Source organism: Pipistrellus hanaki (genome assembly GCF_964339955.1).
Source record: "Pipistrellus hanaki genome assembly, chromosome: 8".
NCBI lineage: Eukaryota > Metazoa > Chordata > Mammalia > Chiroptera > Vespertilionidae > Pipistrellus > Pipistrellus hanaki.
The window spans coordinates 77,231,457-77,235,765 of record NC_140510.1 but is presented as its reverse complement, the minus strand read 5'-3'; the positions used below and the strand labels follow the sequence as shown (position 1 = coordinate 77,235,765).

At 38.6% G+C, this 4,309-nt stretch overlaps 1 long non-coding RNA gene across 1 annotated transcript in view; it reads right to left on the bottom strand.

Annotated features, from left to right (window-relative positions):
- The window catches only part of LOC311626593, a 29,280-nt gene that overhangs the window by 4,099 nt on the left and 20,872 nt on the right, over window positions 1-4,309 (bottom strand). The window lies entirely within an intron of this gene.

Below are 4,309 nucleotides of genomic sequence, written 5' to 3'. Positions count from 1 at the left end.
CTAATAGCTTTCATAATTTTTTTTGTTTGTTTTTAAATATATATATTTTATTGATTTTGTACAGGAAGGGAGGGAGAGAGAGAGAGAGTTAGGAACATCGATCAGCTGCCTCTTGCACACCCCCTACTGGGGATAGCCCGCAACCAAGGTACATGCCCTTGACCGAAATCGAACCCGGGACCCTTCAGTCCCCAAGCCGATGCTCTATCCGTTGAGCCAAACCGGTCTCGGCAGCTTTCATAATTTTTAATTGTCAAAACAAAAAGTAAAAATTTTACAGCTAATCTTGGAGTTAATCTAAAGCTATCTTAAATTTTTGCAGAATTCATCTTCAGAATCCTTTTGTAATCATTATTCCTTTCTGCTTTCCTGATTATTGATTGTAAGGGAAAGTCATATCTAATGTAAGCTCCAGGTTGTATCTTTTTTCAGGAAAAGCATTTCTTTACTAAAGTTCAAGAGTAATTAAGTAGCTTGTTCAAGGTCAACCCAGTCAATGAAATACTGCTACTACAGTATCTCACTAGAGTTGTGAAAATTAATTATACAGAATCCTGCTTATTCTGATGGAATTTTTACCAGTCATTGTAAGTGAGAGGGCAGGGCGGGGCAAGGATGAGCTCCCAACTCCACCCCGCAGGGCGGAGTTATCCTTAGCCCTCAAAACCCCTGGACTGGGAGAAATTCGCTCTCTTCCGCCATGCTGCCGGCGTGGGTGGGAGGAGCACATGCTAGCATGGTGAAGGCTCTTTTGTTTATTGCATCGGACTTGGCTCCCTGCTGGTCCTTGGGGGATCACGAAGTCTGGGCATAACATAAGATTTATTAAAAGAGAGCAAAACATAAAATGGTGCTATCAGAAGAGAGAAAACTATATGCTAATGATAGAAAAGGTAGTGAGGGAGAGTTAGAGCTATTGATGTGCATGACGAGTGGATTCTTTTGCCAACATAAAGCTTAGGCTAATATAAACTGTCAGCCTTCTGCCCAAACAAATTACCCCACCACTATTCAAGCTCCCAAGAAAGAACAAAAGTTAACATTTAAATGTTAACATTGTCATTCTTGACTACTGCTAAAATGTCATTAGCAAAGTCATTACAGACCCATTACCAGTGATGTGGCTAAAAATTATGATTCATGCAGAAATTAATGCTATACATAAATATGAGAGACTATTCTTTAGAATACTTTATAAAGCTGATCCTCTCTTAGCATGGTTAGACTTTATGTTTGTGATTGACTCAACTTTTGGAAACAAGTAGATGAGAAAAAAAATATAAGGATCTGTTGGAACAAAAAATAGTCTATATACATATAGAGTGACATTTTATAAAAATATGAAGATAGCTGATAATTATTCCCTAATAATTTTTAATAACCAGTATTTCAAATTATCTTAACAATTGCATAGTATTCTAGTTAGTTTGCTTATTTAATGTAACCCAGAAGATAAAAATGTTAATGAGAAAACTGACTAGACTTAGGGTCCATATTTTAAGAAAACAAGGATCTCAGAACCAAGTACTCATTGCTTAATGTATATTCTTGTGATTTTATACCACTGAAATTTTTTGACTGATTTTCAAAAATTTTGACATAATATTTTTTATTTTATTTTTTTAATATATTTTATTGATTTTTTACAGAGAGGAAGGGAGAGAGATAGAGAGCTAGAAATGTTGATGAGAGAAACGGGGTGTGCTGCCTCCTGCACACCCCCTACTGGGGATGTGCCCGCAACCAATGTACATTACATGCCCTTGACCAGAATCGAACCTGGGACCTTTCAGTCCGCAGACCGACGCTCTACCACTGAGCCAAACCAGTTTCCACTGACATAATATTTTTTAAATAACTTAAACTGAGAATACCTTGGTATTGAAAAATATGGCAAATGCATGGTCTAAAATCAGTGATTAGTTTATGTTTAATTTGAAATTGGTATGTAGAGAGATCAAAAGATAACAATAATTTACTTCTTAAAAGCATATAATTTTGGATCTGAAAAGGCAGAAAAAAATCTGGTCTTACACATGTATTTTATAATTGAGAAAATGGAGGCCAGAGAGAATTAGGGTCAAATTGGAGGCATGTTTTATATGGTTTGAACCAGCTCCTCTGATTTCTCAAAGCCTTAAATTCAACTCTGACATTTATTAAACATTTGCAGAGTGTCTACTGTGTGTCAAGTACAACATTAAGTACTAGGACTACAAAAAGAAATGCTGTTAATTTGGTGCCTCAAGAAGCTAAAGGTAATTACACTAATGTCATAACAGTCTAATACAGGTATGTACATAACTCAGTGTTGGCCATGGCTGGATCTGACAAAAATTTTAAATTTACTGATACTCAATGTTAGCCATTATTTAGACACACAGTCATACACTAATATCCATCAAAATTTTAAATGTGCATTTCTTAGACCCAGGAATTGTACTTCCCAGGAATTAATCCTAAAGTTACACCAGCATGACTTTGCAAAGAAACATGGATAAGAATGTACATTTGCATCTTTTGTTAGATAAATAAAAAATTTAAATGTCTATCAATAGGAGACTGCTTAACGTATTTTTAGTGTAATAATATGCCAATATTTAGAAGAATGACCCAGATCTTTACATGGTGATATGAAAAGGGCTCCACGATATATTAACATTAAATATATAATACTATATATCTGTGTGTATGTATATTATGTAGATGTGAAGTATTTCAGCAGATTAGGTTCTTCAACTAATAGGAGAGCATAAAAAAAAGAATATTAGACATGTATCATTTACATATTTGAAATTTTTTATAAGAATATTGCTTTCAAGGGGGGTGAGAGGTCAACCAAAGGACTTGTATGCATGCATATAAGCATAACTCATGGACACAATAGGGGGATGAGGGCATATTGGGGGGGGATTAAAAAATACCGCTTCCACAATTTTTAAAACTTTTTAAAATGAAGAACATGTAGCAAAACAAAACTGAAAAAGGCAAGATCCAAAATTGTGTGCATGCTATGCATGGTAGTCAGCCTCTGAGCCTGCCCCCATGTCCCTGCTGGCTGGGATTCCATCCTTATGTAACCCTTCTTGAGTGTGGGCTGGTCTTACCGATTTCATTTAGGGATGTCCCTGCTGAGATGAGGTTTTAAAAAGACGGTGGCTTCTGTCTTGGACTCTGATTCTCTCCTCTCAGATCACCAACTGCCATGTTGTGAGGACACTTAGGCAGCCTGAGGAGGGAGGCCAGTGGTAAGGAAGAGCCCTGTCAGCAACCGAGTGAGTGAATGGAATCCTTTGGGTTTTGAGATGACTGAAGCCTCAGGCAACAGCTTACGCAACCCTGTACATTTCTGAATCCTTTACACACAAACTGTGATGATGAACATGGGGTTTAGTCACTAAGCTTTGGGTTGTTATTCACTAATAGACAACTAATATGTTGTAATTATAACAACAAAAGCATAGGACAGGATGACCCATATCCAATGACTGATACAAGTGGGAGTATAAAGGCCATTGAGACCCAAAGGGGAACAGTTCTGAAGGGCTGTTTTAGTCCCTGAGCTCTCTGTGGGCTTGGCTGAGGCTGTCATTGGGTCCGCAATTGCAAACTAGCTTTTCCCTTTGCCGCTCCTGCTTTCTTCCCCTCCCTTTAGGTGTTGATCCCTGGGAAACTCCTTTTAAATATTCTGAACTCTAAACTCTGCCGAGTCTGCTGCCTGGGGAACCTAACCTGTGACAGCCAAAGGCAATGTCTGTGGATCCTAGGTAGCTGCTCCAGTTGTCACTGTCTCAGCCGAGAGAAGGGGGAGCGGGAGAGGAAGCATACCACTTACTGTTTTATGGACTTGGAAATTGCTTCATTTCCACTCCCATCCCATAGGCAAGACTTATAACCACCTTCCCCTAAGAGAGGAGGCTAGGAAATATAGCCTCTAACTAGCCAGCCATCTACCTAAACACACAGATTCTAAAAGAAGGTGTTTTAGTTACCTTTGTTGTATAACAAACAACCCCAAAACTTAGTGGTGTAAAACAACAACCGTTTTATTCATGAGGTTGCATGGGTTCAAAATACAGAAAGCAGAGATGTTTGGGGATGAGTAATAGCTGAGGACTGGAGCAACTATGGGTGGAGGACTCAGTCTTCCAGATAGCAACTTCACGTTTGGCTCCCTGGGCTGGAACGTTGGGAAGACAGGTTCAGATGGGATTATCTTCCAGAGCATTCAATATAACAGTCTCAGGACAGTTGTATTGACAGGGTGGTTTAGAGCTTCAGGAACAAGAGATTCCTAGAGCCCTAACCA